The 14,646-nt window shown below is 44.3% G+C and overlaps 1 long non-coding RNA gene and 1 pseudogene across 2 annotated transcripts; one reads left to right on the top strand and one right to left on the bottom strand.

Moving 5' to 3' along the window:
- The first annotated feature begins 3,202 nt into the window (after positions 1-3,202).
- LOC149347003 (uncharacterized) lies at positions 3,203-4,065 on the top strand (annotated as a pseudogene).
- Positions 4,066-5,598: 1,533 nt separating this feature from the next.
- Positions 5,599-11,293, bottom strand: LOC149347002 (uncharacterized). Of its 2 annotated transcripts, XR_016292492.1 has the most exons (6): positions 10,818-11,293; positions 10,705-10,752; positions 9,334-9,492; positions 8,651-8,746; positions 8,222-8,376; positions 5,599-7,589 (listed from the first exon to the last, which is right to left on the bottom strand). It is a non-coding gene; the product is annotated as an uncharacterized LOC149347002 (long non-coding RNA). The 2 variants fall into 2 exon arrangements; XR_016292491.1 differs by having other exon boundaries at positions 5,599-8,376; positions 10,818-11,290.
- Positions 11,294-14,646: the final 3,353 nt, after the last annotated feature.

Below are 14,646 nucleotides of genomic sequence, written 5' to 3'. Positions count from 1 at the left end.
CAAGTACGGCACATATATTGCCACACGGTAGTATTCCTCTGGCGACTGAATCCCGTAGTTGTCTCGGTGGGCCTGACGAGAGACTTGTCTTGGTACAGATATCACCACATTTAAGTGATTGGCTGCCTCCCTTGCTGCATTCATGATGTTAGAGAACTCCTCTACAGCGTTTGTCCGGTGGCCGCGAAAAATACGTTGTAGCTCAGTGATGTGGCCATGCACAGAATGGAAGTCCATGGATACACCTTGCAGAATGTTCGTAGCTGGTTCGAGCCGAGCGCTGTACTTCGCTACAATATGCAAGCAGACGATGAAAGATGAGCTTGTTGTTGCGCAGTAGAGGATGTGAGCTCGTTGTCTAGTTGCAGCGTTCGAGCATGATTCCGTGGACGCGAGCTGCTCGAGTGCTTCGACTATGGCCACGTAATGCTGAGAGAAGATCCTAATAGACTTGTACTTTGCAGACCATCTTGTCTCACACAGCATCGGAATGTTGGGCACCAATTTTCTCCGGAGCACGCTCTCGCGGAAGAAGTTTATGGTTTGTTTGATTATCCCAATTGTGTTTCGAATTTCAGAGACGTCGTTCAAATCGTTGATGACGAGATTTAGTTTGTGACTTGCACAGTGGAAAAATAGTGCCTTCGGGAACTGTTTTTGTATAATTTTGTTCACTCCAGCTTCTTTTCCAGGCATTGTAGAGCATCCATTGTACCCCTGTCCAACGAGGTTCGAAAGAATCAGTCCGACATTCGTCAAAAGCTTCAAGATTGCCGCGGCGATGCAAGCGGAGTTTAATTGCTCCAGCTCTACAAATCCCAAAAACTGCTCTCGAACGCACACTTCGACTTCCGCCTTGTCAATAAAGCGAACGCCTATAGACATCTGCTCTTTCCTGAAATATCTGCAGTTTCGTCAGCAAGAACGGAAAAAGCAAACGCTTTGTTAGTTTCGGTAACTATCTGCTCTCTCAGGATGTCGCCACAGATTGTGATGATCTCGTTCTGGATGCGGACAGAAGTGTACTTGGCATTGCCAGCAGAAGAAGCGAAATGCTCCTGAAGTAGAGTATCTCCAGCTTCTACACGAAAGTCAAGCAGATCATTGAAGACTCCACTATCGGACTGCTTGCCGCGAATCGGCAAGTCATGCGTCGCGCAAAAGACAATGGTGGAAACTATTGGAAATAGTTTCTCACGGTTCCTTTCAACTTGCGCGTGCAGTGCTCTGTTCAGCTGCTGTACAACGGGTAGCTACTTGCCTTTCATCACATCCATAAAGTTCTGTGAGGCCGTCATTGCCTCCTGGTGCCATTGGGATTTTACGTGATCCCTGCACGCCTCGTGCATTTTTCTGTAGTTACTGAAAGCGCGCACGATAAAACTACCTTGAGTACCCCGGTGAACACGCGGAGGAAAAATGACGCAAAAACGACAAAAGGCGCCTTTCGCTGTCGCTGAGTACGCAAGCCAGGGGGCGTAATCTCCCAGCCACTGATGTCGAAAAGGCCTCTTTCCAGGTGTTACATCCTTCTTAAAATCATATGTGACATTTGGCGACCATGGCTTAGTAAGAAGACGTAACTTCAAAAAGTCCGGTATGCCAGTGAGTTTAGCTTTGCCTAGAAACTCTCCTAAGTCATATTCTTGAGGCAAGTTATTTGTTTTCTTGATGTTGTCTCCGGACTTCGATCCCAAGCAAGGAGAAAGGGAATCGTTTCGGCTTACTGCGTGACCGGAGCTCGCCGGTGGAGTTCCTTCCATGGAGACGACGACGCCGGCTACTGTCCGGTGATGAAAGGTTGCATCGCTCTGGTCAAATCCGGACTTGAATCCCAAGAAAGGAGAAATGGAATCATCTCGGCCTGCTGCATCACCTGAACTCACTGTTGACAGAGTCCCTTCCATGGAGTCGACGACATCAGCTACTGTCCGGTGATAAAAGCTTGCATCACTCTGTTCAAATGCTACACCGTTGTCACATGTCACACCAGAATCTGCAGGGGCGCATTTGGATAATGCTTCGTCAGACAACCGCTGACGCTTGAAGAAGCGTCGAATATCCATCATTCGGGACCGCGCGAGACAAAGCTGGCTATGGAGTTCCTCGGGGTTGGTAGTGTTAAAAATATATACACATTGATTGGAAAAACGGTTGAATGCGTACGTTGAAAACAAAAAATGACTATGTATGCAGCGAAAACTTATTTACAAGATAAATGCACGCTCGCAGCTTCATACACCTCGCTCCATCTTGCTCGCGCAACCGCACAGTCGAGTATTTGCACACACACTACTCGCCGCTCGTCGTTTTCTCGTCCGCTGTCTTGGTTGTTCTCAGCTTCGTTGACAACCGGCCACTAAACACCGAAGCACAAACAAAGAGGCGCGCACACGCAAGGAACGCCGCGCGACTTCCGAGGGGAAGGGACACTCGCCACTCCGGTCGGAAAATTTGTTTTGTGTGTTTTTATGAGGTTCAGAGCCCCAAAACGACTCAGGCTATGAGGGACGGACGGTCTCTTTACCATGCACTGACATCGCACAGTACATGGGCGCTGTTGGGATTTGAGGCCCAGCCAGAGGTGACAGGCGAGCCAGGCAGGCGCCATCGGGCTGCCTTGACCAAAGGCGCTGGTTTCCGGAGAAGACGCAAGGAACGCTGGTGTGGGGGCGCCTCTGGAGACTGCGTCGCCGTGAACAAAAGCAGCTAATCCCCTTTGCCGAAAATTCTGAAAGCGGCGCTTGTACCGAACTGCGCTCTCCCGTGGATCGGAGAAGACAGCGAGCGGCGGCGGCGCCAACTCATCGCCCGCTTGCCCCTGAGCAGTCCGACAAAGCGGGGATGGACACGGCTGATTTGTCCCTCCTTCCTGAAGAATTCATCGGTGGCCGGGGTGTGCACTGTCTGCCTCCGTGTCGCTATCTCTCTAGAGATCAAAGAAACAGGCACACATCTCAAGACGGCTCGAAACACATGCTCGCCGGTGCCGCTGTATGTCTGCAACGACGCGTCCCCTGACGCGGCACTTTGCAGATGTGACCCAAAGCGTGGAAGCAGGGCCGCTTTTACTCTTTTGGCTGAGCACACCGCCGCCCCTGACGTGCGGCCATCACTCACGGTTCGAGTGAGTGATTTTCCAGGGGGGTGCAGCCGCCCCCCCTTGCCCCCCCCCTCCGGACGCCCATGATTGTGAGGTGTTTAATATGCCGAAGGACCGGCATCGGCACTGCTACGCGCCTGGCTGTCGCACCGGTTACGCTGGTGTGGAAGCCACTCGAAAACTCTCCTTGTTCAGCGTGCCAAAGGACGAAGCCCGTAAGAAGCTGTGGGAAAAGAATCTACATCACGCCCACAAGCCGTTGGATAGCAAATGTGCTGTATGTGAACTGCATTTCGAGGACCGCTATATTCTCCGTGAGTACGTGCACATTGTGGGCGGGAAAGAAGTGTGGAGTGCCGGCGCTCGCAAGTGATGCAGTGCCTACAATACTGCCAAATGCCCCTAAATACCTAAGCAAGGCGGTCCCGGTCGAACGTGCGCCTCGCAAAAGGGAAGCGTCTACAAAGCTGCAGGGTGCAAGGCGAAAAAAAAGGAGGGAAGAGAGCCCATGCTCGACAACAGCTTTACAAGATGAACTAGAAAGCAACGATTGCGGCTCGCCAAGCATTGATGCGGATAATTTGAATCATCTTAAGACTCCGTCAGCCAAGTGGTCATTACACCGTTTCGAAAACTTCGAAGGCACCGTATATGCGCTCACACACCTGGAGGCGTGCACTGGAACAGTGCGCTCGATCGGACAGAGCGGTTCTTTTCAGCCTCAGTCAAAAGAAGGATGTCTCCTTCAAGGCATTTCTCGGAGGGAAACAGGTTTCCGAAGGAACTGTAAGAACTGTACTTGAAGCAGAAGAAGCCCTCCTTCTTGCCTCAAGTTTAATTACATGTTCTGGTGCCATTTGTGCGTCAACAATTAAGAGGATCTTACAAAATCACTCCTGCAAAAAACAGATGTCAAGCAGGGAAGTTTATACAGCAAAAAGTGCATGGTGAACAGAGGGTAAATATTTCTTCATCATCTTTATTGTCAGTTGCATGGATTTGGGCATTATTTTCATGTACTGATGCTAAACAGGCGGCTCGCTACAGGCTAAAAATCTAAAAGCTGCAAACTTGTCAAAGAGCTCGAATCATTCTTTTACAGTGCCTTTACTGCCCAGGGATAAAAGCACTCAGTCATTTCATTACCTATTCCTTGCTTGCAGCATATTTGTTGACTAACAAGATTGTGACTGCACATTATTTCTAGGATTGCCCTGCATGTCCTGTCGCTACCTGCGAAAAGCTCTTCTTACAAGAATCTCCTGGCTGAAGAATCAACGTGTCAAAAAGACCAAGACCGCTGCGCAGAACCCAAGCAACCACAGATATCCGTCGGACGTACGAGCTAGATCCGAACGTCCTTTGCCGCGATCGGACGTCCATCGGACGTACGAACACAATCCGATTTCGGATATCCGTATTCGTACATCCGCCGGACGTACGGACAGTGTCCACTTTTGTATATCCGCATGAGAGACGAGGTGTACGTCCGAAGGATGTAAGGCCGAGTATTTTCCCAGGCCATGAGTATGGACGTTTTTTATTTCACAGAATATTCGCGTCTTTCGTGTATGTATACTGTTTTATTTGCATCAGTTGGAGGGTTTAACGCGAAGATGTTTGTAAATTGGTGCGATTCCACTCCTACCTGCAGTGCAAGAGCCGCCAACGAGCTAAATTTATCTAAGAGGAGAAGCAGGTGTTGCAGAATTTTGCAAGAACTCAATGCCTAGTTTTATAATTCTATAACTTCTCCAAATTAGTGGAGCTCTGCGACATGTCCACCGTTTTCCTAGCTAAACTTGCCATTGAAACCATTCGTAAGTATCATAGAGTTTCTTACTATTACCTAGCGGGAAAGCTGGCAAGCCGTCTATGGGAGTTTGCATGGAGACCCCACGTGACCACCTCAGCCATAGAGTTTCTTACTATTGCCTAGAGGGAAAGCTGGCGGCGCTGCACTTCAGCCACCATGGACGCTCAAAGCATCATGGGGCTAGAGTTCCTGTATATGCTACCTTTGGTAGCATATACAGGAACTCTACATGGGGCGGTGAGCTACTTCCCAGACAACACACCTACATCCTAAGGACGTCCTTGGGAAGTCCGCGGCAGGACTTTACGCACATCCCGCGGATGTCCTGAAAAAATCCTGAAAACATCCGAAGTGAAACGCTGAAAGAAGTCCTTCGGATGTCTGACGAGTACATTTTTGGGACCTTCGCAGGACTGCAATAGGACGTTACTATTTTTATTTTTTCCTTGGCCAGGACCCAATATAACCTCGTGTCCTTTTCAAAAGTGTCACTACTGGTCACGCATGACGGACCAAAATACCAGAAGCAGAAGCAGTGCCTCATGGCCGCAACAGAACCAGCGTCAGCTTCTGGCATTTCGGCCAATTGCATATGGCCGAGAGCGATGCTATAGTAAAAACGACACAAAGTTAGAACACAGGCCTGGATTATGCTGCACAGTGATTTAAAACACGAAGCTTTGGCTAAAAGTTTTATTCAAATATATGGGGCATGCTGATGATCAGGCCGAATGCTGATTCACAGCTGAATTTTATTTTTAATAACAGCACATGACACAGAACTCACATAAAGGAAGCACTAACACAGCTTTAACAGCTCCTCTCAGGCATTTCTCGTTATTGAGAGCAAGGTCATGGATGGTGTGCACGTAGACCTTCCTTCGCAGTGTGTGTAATAGGCTTCATTAATTTTGTTTAGCTTGTCTGGTTAGTATTAGCCAAAATTATCACGTTTTCAAACTTGAAGCAGTAGGATTCCAATACAATAAGTAGCCAAGCCAACCCCAGATGCAGAGTTGCAAAATAGAGAGATGCAAAATAACTATACGGCTAAAACAGCAGGTATAAGACATATAAGTCATGTAAGGTCTAAACAGGCTTCGGGATGATTATCTTGGTCAGAACAAAAAATATTAATTGCACTGCAAAGGGTATGACATTAAAACAAACAGTAGCAGCAAACTCTAAGGCATAAATATTACATGACTGTCTTATAAATAATGAACGCAACAAAACACAAATATGCCACTCAGTGCCTCATTGGTCATATGGTGCTCGGCTGCTGACCCAAAAGACGCAGGTTCGATCCCAGCCATGGCAGTCCCATTTCGAAGGAGGCGAGAAGTTGAGAGGCCAGTGTACTGTGCGATGTCAGTGCACGCTAGAGGACCCCAGGTAGTCGAAATTATCTGGAGCCCTCCACTATGGCATCCCTTATAGCCTGGATCGCTATGGGATGTAAAACGCCAAAAAAAACAAACTAAAAACACAAATGCAACTTTTTTTTACTGAAACAACAATACAAGCATACGCAGCAGAGGTACAAAAATCTCGATCACACTGCACGTAGCATAGCTAAAATGAGGCAAATTATGTGACTGCAATAAGGTATAGGAACTATTGTCTTATTTAGAATAATCAATGTTGTTAAAACACAAATGACCCTTTCTTGCTATAACAGTAATACAACCCAACTACACAGATTAGAGATTAAAATATTAACACAAGCACTATCTGTCAGGATCAAATTTCAGCAAGCATGCAACTAGAGATAAAAGCAGGTATATAGCTGTGCATAAGTAGTAGGTGGCCTTCAAGGCAATTAGCCAGCATCAACCACAACAACAAGGCAAGATAAACATTTCAGTCAAGCTGCATGTCGAATGACTAAAATAAGACAGGTTGTCTGACTGCTACAAGGTACAGGAACTATGCTTGTCTCACTCAAAACAATAAAGATTATTAAATCACAAATAAGCCTTTTTTTGCTATAACAGCAATACATGCACACAGATCAGAGGTTAAAATACTGACACAAGCACTACCATTCAGACTCACATTTCAGCAAGCACTGGACTAGAAATAAAAAGCACACATAAGTGTGCATAAGGAGTAGATGGGCTTTAAGGCAACTAGCACGGCCAGAAAAAAAATCTAAAACATGCTGCATATGTATGATATTAACATTAACAAGTTATAAGACTGCTACAAGCCACAGGAAGTATGGTCGTCTCTTACATAGACCATAAAAGTCATTAAAATCCACATATCCTCTTTTTTTGCTGGAACAGCAATACAAACGCACTATGGGGGTGAAAAATAACTCTAGTAGTAGCAGTCAGGAACAAATTTACACAAGCATAGTGGGACTAGAGACAAAAACAGCAAGTATAGCTCGATACAAGCAAATTTCAGATGGGCAACAAAATGCCCAGCTTGGTCAGAGAAAAAAAAAATTGTTCATGCACAAAGCATCGCATTTCTAGACACTTAAGTATACTACAACTGCTAGGTATTAATAAAGTGACACATTTTCAAGATATTGCTTGGCTTCTCATTCTAGGCAGTCTTCTTTTCGGTTCTGCTATAGTGTCATCGAAAAGAAGAGTTATGTATACATGTAAAGCAGAAATCCTGTCACCTGGGCCAATGCTGAAATAGGCTGCCTTGCTGGAAGGAAGACAAAAAAGACCCTATACATATAGACACTTCTTTCAGTTCACCTTTTTTTTTTAAATCACTGACTGCATTTGAGAAAAAAAAAAAACTTGCAGCACAATATACAAATTGCAGCACCTTCACATGGTGTTGGCACCAAATGGTACTTGCGGCAAGGAATTAATCCTTGCAGAAGTAAATGTACATACTTCCAGGAGTAAAACCACCACAAACAGACGGCCAAGTAAAGAGAGGTGCATGAGGACTTAGCAGGCTAAGAATACCCAAGTTAACTTAAAGATACATTTCATGATTCTACCTAACTACACAGGCTGATATGCAGAAGTTTTCACAGTATTGTTACGAGGTGGCAAGCCTAGGAAAAGGACGACACATGATGAAAGATGATAATATGGTTTAATGGCTGTGGGCCTAGTTCAAGCGCTCCGTCCTGCACCACTGCCCTCTTCTTTGTCTTCGTAACAGTATCTATTGAAATAATCTACTGAATTCTGTGCTCTCTCAAAATCAATCATCTCTCAGCACAGTGTCACAGGAAAAATATCAACAGTTTGGAATGAAAAATCCTCAACCCAAGATGTTAACATCAACAAAAAAATGTAGCACACTAGCAACACACTCACCATTCAGTTTTGCTCAGGAGCACAGCTTTGTTCGCCAGTTTTCTTGCGCATTACCCGTTCAGTTGAATGCCGAAACTATGACATGGCTGCCTTTTGGATTTCTTTCAGCGTAGTTTGCCGAGCCTGAGTTGAGGTCTGCTGGTCGGTTAGGCAACCTATATACAAATGAGAGGGTATATGTTATGTATTTTTTATAGAAAAATATATCTCACCTCTAAAAAGTTTTGTAGCCAAACTTTACTGCATTTCCTTAATTTTGAACCAGCAGGCAAAGGGCATGGCAAAGGGCATGGGCTTGAGTAACAAAGGATGGCATATTTCTACACATCTTATTACCAATTCCATTGCTGGACCATGCCTTCTGTGCAGGCAGTATGAAAACAGTCCCAAATGCACACTATGAAAGCTGTAATTCTAGCTTGTTCTAACCTGTGGTAACATTCATGGCACTGCAGCCATAAGCCAATGAACCAGATGACAACAAAAATCCATGTGGCTAGTTGTGAAGTGCGTGAATGTGCAGATCTGAAAATAAACAATGAAAATTTGGCATTTTTTTTTCGAAGCAAATATCACTGGTCTTGATGCAATCCTACCAAGAGCTACAAATTCAATTATAAACACTTGCTGTAGATATTGATTCTGTGATCTGATTTATATTCGAAGTCTTAAAGGGATACAGACACAGTGTTTTGAGGTGTTCATTTTTCTGCTTTTAATGAGACGTAAAAGCCTATTAATCATGGAAATGAGCTTAAATATCTAATCCACAGTGTGAACAGTTAAACTGTTTTATATGAGTACTTTTGGTCTCTGTCAGGTCAATGCCAGTGCTGGAGTCCATTATGGCATCATGTGATGGCATGGTTAGGACTTACCCCATGTTTTGCTAGTGACTCTGCCAACCAGTCCATATATAGATGATAGATGTCAGCATTGGCTAACAGCTCCTCTGTCAATGATTTTTGGCATGTGGAATCAGTGAAATCAGAAAATTTGGAAAAGTAAGACCCTTTGCGCCCAGGACACAGATCGGATCACTTATTTGAGTTTAAAATTTTATATCTGTGCTCCTTTAAGATTTGAAATAGCTTCCTCCAAATAATACTTACTGCACATGATTTTGCATATATTCAGCTCACAGAGCCTGTTCTTCCCTTGGCACCATACCAGCTGTAGCTAGAAGCCAGTTCAGATGTTAGAATACTTCGCAGAATCTGAGATGTCTTTTCTCTTGCAGTGTCTCCATCTTGCACAGTCATGTGATTTCTCTAGATCAAAACAGAATTAGGTTCGAAATCAGACCAAGAAAATAAAATCAGGATTTCTCAAGTTAACAGAGGGGAACTCTATTGCTATAGTCAGTTTTTATCATATTGAAGGCAGCTGGCATGCTGTTGTGAGGTATCCCTAGGTGGTACAATTAAACATGCATATGCCGTCCATTATGAGCCATCCATATGACACAGGGGCAGATTTGGCCCTCGCCAGCAAAAAATTCATAAGTAAAAACATGCATGACCTCATTTTTTGGATGCAAAAGGCCCAAACAACACATATAGTTAAAATGAAATTGCAATAGTTCTCCAGGGTGGAAATTTGGGCAGGTCGGTATTGATCCATAGCATAAGAGTAGCCCAAAACCAGGATGACGGACACAAGGGGAGAGAACACACACCAACAACATAGGAGCCTGTGTTGTTGGTGTGTGTTCTCTCCCCTTGTGTCCGTCATCCTGGTCTTGCGCTACTCTTATGTTATGCAATAGTTCTTTTCAATACTATATATATCTAGGTTACAAACCAATAAAAGAAAATCTGTGCGCATGCAACAGTTATAAACAGAATACAAAATTAAAACAGCCCCGCCCCGGCAAAGTGGTTACTGCGCTCGGCTGCTGTCCCGAAAGGTGCGGGTTCGATCCACGCCGTGGCGGTCGAATTTCGTTGGAGGTGAAATTCTAGAGGCTCGTGTACTGTGCGATGTCAGTGCCCATTAAAGAACCCCAGGTGGTCGAAATTTCCGGACCCCTTCACTACGGTGTCCCTCTGAGCCATAGTTGCTTTGGGACGCTCAACCCAAACAAACCAATAAACCAAATCAAAATTAGAACAGGAACTTTAGGCGCATATTCAGTCGAATGTTGAAGGCACGGAACATGCGACGAGCTAGGATCTAGCTGCTCTTGCGACTTTGCAACAGCACACGGATCAGGAAGGGCCGTATGCAACACCATCGCCAGCAGCCGACGCTATTAGCTTAATATCACGACGTGCCTCTCGGCGTGCACCCCTGTAAGCAGTACTCCTCGGCACCGTCGCCATTATGCTGTCACCAAATTAATATACTGACCCCCAGTAAGCTTCTGCTCATGTTGAGCCAACATCAGTCACTGAACTTTAATACCGCCGCTAAAATTACTTCAAAAGCTAGAAATCACGCTACACGGCTCACACACCAGGCTCACACACACTGCCACTTACTTTCACTTGCCGCATGTGCCATCCGTGTTTCCCGCTGCTGGAACCTTGCTGAATACGTAAAAAAAATTACACTCGTTACGCAACGAACATGCAGTAGGAGCGTCAATAATTACCTGAAATTTTGGTCCAAAAAACGGAAAACTGGCTAACACACGCCTCAAACCTTCAGTTCATGCTTGTTACTTCAGTAGTGCGATGACGATGGTGGTGCCATTGAGCTAATGAGCAAAGAGCCTTTTTTTAAGCAACATGCACCTAAGACAAATATAGAACTGTGATCCTAAATAAACAAAAAAATAACTGCAGAAAATGATGTGTGTTATTAATTTTTATGATCACGGCTCTAAGAGCACGAACAAGTGGCCAGTTGTTTTTGCTGTGGTGTCACTGTCATCGTCAGTGGCTGTTATGGTCGGAAGGCGGGAATACAATTTTGCGTCAAGGTGGTTATGTTGTGAGCTTGGAGGAGAAGAGTGTAAGCTCACCCTCGATAGCTATAACAAAACGGGAATTAGACTATTTGAGCCAGGTTCAGTTAGGGTAATTAGGTCGCCCTTCCCTAATTTCGAAGTTTTAAAATTTAGGGTTTCTGTATTCAGCTAATGGCCGTTTTGGAATTGCTTATTTTCGTCCTGCTTTTAACAGGTTTTTTTTTGGCTCTTTCAAAAAATAAGTACTGGGTTGTGTATTACTTTGTGACATCTTGCGCTTATACATCGCATGGATTATTGTTTACTTGTTCTAAACAGCTGTATCAAGCCCGCTAGCCAAAGACGTCGGAAAAGGACAGTGGAGCGTGCCACTCGAGCGCTCATGAGAATTGTATGGCCATCTGCACGATTCAGACCCTCTGAATATAAACACTTCCTTGTAACAACCGATCTGCGACTGTTTTCGGGATGATCCCACCGCGGCTTTTATACGGATGTCATGTCCGTATAACGTTTGAGCCGCGACTGTTCCCGGGATAATCCCAGTGCGGACTTCATACGGATGTCCCAGGGACGTCCTGTTAGGGATGTGGGACGTGCGTACATTTTTGGGACGTCCTACGGATCTTTGGTGTTGTCTGGGTTCCCTAGTAGCACGCTTTGTTGCCTCAGTGTGGCCACAACGTTACCTTCTAACATTGCCTTAACGTGGCTAGCGTCCTCTTTTTGCCACGTTAACGCAACATACATAAGACAACGTTGAGACAATATTGCTCCAATGTTACACCAACTTTCAGTCAATGTTAAAGCAACTTCTGGAGACAATATTAATGCAACATTGCTACAACATTTTCTTAATGTTGATACAACTTTTTATTCGCACACATGCAACATTCCCACGACAATGTTACTACAATATTGCTGCAATGCTGTCATAATGTTTCAGAAACATTTAGACAGCATTCTAAATTACTGAAATATTTCAGCGACCAATAATGGCTGCTGCTCCATAAAGTGATCTCTTGAAAGACTAAACTGTGTACAATGGCATCATCATACCAGAATGGTTACAGCAGCTTAAGGTTACAAGAATGAGCAATTGAGCATTACTCCTTGCTACACAGTAATGCGGTGCTTGCTATAGAATACAAATACAAGACTGCACTGCACAACACATTGTATTTCCATACTTTCCAGACCGCTTGCTCTAAATAAATCCTTAAATGTTACATTCATTAGCTCTCTACCAGTGCTCCTATCGTTTAGATGCAACAAGATTCCATGACATGGTTATTCCGACAATTAGACTGATTTATTTAAATAGACAGAAATATAATTTCGAAAAAGGAAGCAGACTTATAATACACTCAACAATACAGCTTGAAAAATGCAACACGAGGGCTTACATTTTCACGGATATGATTTATTTATTTACTTCATAAAGAATTTTGCAACAAATCTAAAAAAACATGTGAGCTACTCGGGAACAAGAACCAGAGCTAATGTTTTAAACAGTTACTAGGCACATTACCATAGCATGAAAACGTGCACACACCTCTCAACTGGCATGTTATAAATACAAAACACTTGAGTAAACTATTTACACAACAATAGCACACCTTGAAAACATGCACCACCTGGACTTTGTATTTCCCAAATATAACACATTCATTTTGTGCACAAAATTGCAACAAATAAACAAAGTAGCAGTTCAACCTAGTTGGCCATTCAGAAACAAGGAGCAGAGGTATTATGAACAGCAGAGTTAGTTGTTGGGCTGTTTAACATCACTGATTTAAGTGCATAGTTTTCCAACCCTACGGAACACACACACACAGATACATGAGCCGCCGCGGTGGTTCAGTGGTTATGGTGCTCGCTGCTGGCCTGTTAAGACACGGGTTCTATCCTGGCCGCGGTGGTTGCATTTCGATGGAGGCAAAATGCTAGAGGCCCATAAATGCAATCTGCATGCAAGAGATCTAAAGAATGAAGACAGGTTCCAAACTTGTCAAGCACTGCAGTGATTGTACAGAGATTTTCAAGTGCGAAGATCCTTAGCAGAAGCAGACCACAAACCACATGTGAAGCGACAGAGACGCATCATATTAAAAAAGCTGGTTCACAATGTGCGAGCAATACTTCAATTGTATCATATAATGCAGATATGAAGTTTCTTTCATAGTTTTTATGATAAAGGCTGGTCTGAGGGCATTTAAGCAGTGTCTGTGCCGTTAAATAACCAGTTGTCAGTGAGCGCTGTGTTTTATCCTTCTTCCCAACTTCAGTAAAACGGCAAGTTGGTACATACTTGAAGAAAACAGCGCAGCAACAAGCACAAGAGAGAAGATGGGACAGGTCCTGACCAGCAACTGAAGGTTTATTGAAAAGGAACGCATAAAATATACTCACTTTACAACCAAGAGCGCACATGAGCTGCGCAAACAACACCGATAAGCTATCAACTTCAGTCATGGTGGTCAAGATTCAACAGTTCACAGTCATGAACGACTGTCCGTCCTTGTTCATGATTGTGAACTATTGTATCCTGACCACCATGACTGAAGTTGACAGGTTATCAGTGTTATTCGCGCAGTTTATGCGCACTCTTGGTTGTGAAGAGAGTATGTTTTATGCGTTCCTTTTCAATAAACCTTCACTTGCTAGTCAGCACCTGTCTCATCTTCTCTCTTGTCCCTGTTGCTGCGTTGTTTTCTTCAAGTATCCTTCTTCCCTTCTTTGGTCATGCACCGTTGCACTGGAAAACTACAAATTTAAAGTACTGTCAACATTTGCCTGAACAATTTAGCACGTCTAAAATATGCTTGTCTTCTGGTAGCCTCCAGCTGCTCACGATGATGGTCTCTTCTAATTCATGATGTCACAAGCGAAGCTGCATCCCTGCAAAAAAAAGAACAAAAAATTTCTTAATATAAGCATACACGTCTAATAACAAATCTTCTACACTCCTCAAGGAACACAGACATTGGACAGCTCTGTTTAAAGAACTTATGTCCAGTCACTTGGCTCAAACCAAAATAGTGAAAAAAAAAATGCCCTTCCCTGGCACCGCGAGCATATTTTAACAGCCTGAGCAACAAATTGTTCTGAAAGTGGCTAAAAAATGCATTCATTACATAAAGGAGATCGACTATTCATGCCACCTAAAATTCCTCCAAAGCAAGCAAATAATTTATAAACAAAAATTCCCATTCCCGCACCTCACAGCGATTGCCAGTGCTGCTGTCTCGCTTGAATCTTGCCTTACAAGCGGACATACTGATGTCATCCATGGGGACGACCATTCAATTGCTTAAAACCACAAGGGCGTTTGTAGATGAAGGCGTAGCCGGCTGGAGGTGGTTGCACATCACTCCCTTTGTCTTCCCTCAATTGTGCCATGGCGGGTGGCCAACAAAGTAAACCAAGCGAAGAGGGCAGGCCCAGCCTATAGTCTTTTTCAGTCTCACTGCTGTGCACAATTTGAAAGGCAAAGTTGCTAACGGCCGAT

Source organism: Amblyomma mixtum, chromosome 4, assembly GCF_055824585.1.
Source record: "Amblyomma mixtum isolate Tamu chromosome 4, ASM5582458v1, whole genome shotgun sequence".
In the NCBI taxonomy this organism is placed as follows: domain Eukaryota; kingdom Metazoa; phylum Arthropoda; class Arachnida; order Ixodida; family Ixodidae; genus Amblyomma; species Amblyomma mixtum.
The sequence above is the reverse complement of the archived record's forward strand: the minus strand, read 5'-3'. Positions and strand labels throughout refer to the sequence as shown.